Source organism: Arachis duranensis, chromosome 3 (assembly GCF_000817695.3).
Source record: "Arachis duranensis cultivar V14167 chromosome 3, aradu.V14167.gnm2.J7QH, whole genome shotgun sequence".
In the NCBI taxonomy this organism is placed as follows: domain Eukaryota; kingdom Viridiplantae; phylum Streptophyta; class Magnoliopsida; order Fabales; family Fabaceae; genus Arachis; species Arachis duranensis.
Window position 1 is genome coordinate 58,952,259 of NC_029774.3, and position 1,236 is coordinate 58,953,494.

The following is a 1,236-nucleotide window of genomic DNA, read 5'->3' on the forward strand; positions in this document are numbered from 1 at the left end:
TTTTCGAAAAACACAAAAAAATAAAAAAAATCATAAAATCCAAAAATATTTCTTGTTTGAGTCTAGTGTCTCATCATAAGTTTGGTGTCAATTGCATGCATTCATACGTCTTAGTGATCTTCAAGATGTTCTTGATGATTTACTTACTCTGATCTTTGAATTCTATTGACTTGAGTGTTTTGTGTGTCTCATATGCATTTTCATCTTGTTAGTGTCAGTAGTATACAAACTGCTAAGTTTGGTGTCTTGCATGCATTGTTATTTGATTCTAGTTGCATTTTGATTTTTCGTTATTATTAAAAATCCAAAAATATTTTTAATTTGTGTCTTTTCAAGTCAATAATACAGAGAATTGAAGATTCAGAACATACAGCAGAGGAATTGCACAGAAAAAGCTGGGCGTTCAAAACGCCCACTGAAGAAGGACAGACTGGCGTTTAAACGCCAGCCAGGGTACCTGATTGGGCGTTTAACGCCCAAAAGGGTAGCATTTTGGGCGTTAAACGCCAGAATGTGCACCATTCTGGGCGTTTAACGCCAGGATGGCTAGAAGGGAAGATTTTGTTTTCAAATCAATTTTTTTCTAAGTTTTCAAAATCTTTTCCAAATCAAATCTTTTTCAAATCAATTTTTCAATCAAATCTTTTTCAAAATTAATTTCTTTCCATTTTTAAAGATACTTACTATCAATTAATGATTTGATTCAGCATTTCAAGTATATAGCCTTTTCTGTTGAGAAAGGTTTAATGTTTGAATCATATCTTTTCTTGTTAGTCAAGTTTTTAATTTTCAAATTAAATCTTTTTAAAATGTTTTTCAAATCATATCTTCTCAATCACATTTTTTAAAAATCAATCATATCTTCTTAACCACATCTTTTTCAAAATAGTTTTCAATCAAATCTTTTTGATTTCTAATTTCAAAATCTTTTTCAAAAATCACTTGATTTCTTTTCCATTTTCATTTTCGAAAATTAAGTAATGTTTTTCAAAAATGGGTTCAAAATTTTTCACTTAATTTTCGAAAATCACTTCCCTCTTTCTCACATCCTTTTATTTATGGACTAACACTATCCCTTAATGCAAAAATTCGAACTCCATCTCCTTTGATAAGTTCGAATTTTCTACTTCTGTCTTCTACTCTTCTTTTCCTCTGACACTTAAAGGAATCTCTATACTGTGACATAGAGGATTCCACATTTTCTTGTTCCCTTCTCTTTCTTATGAGCAGGAGCAA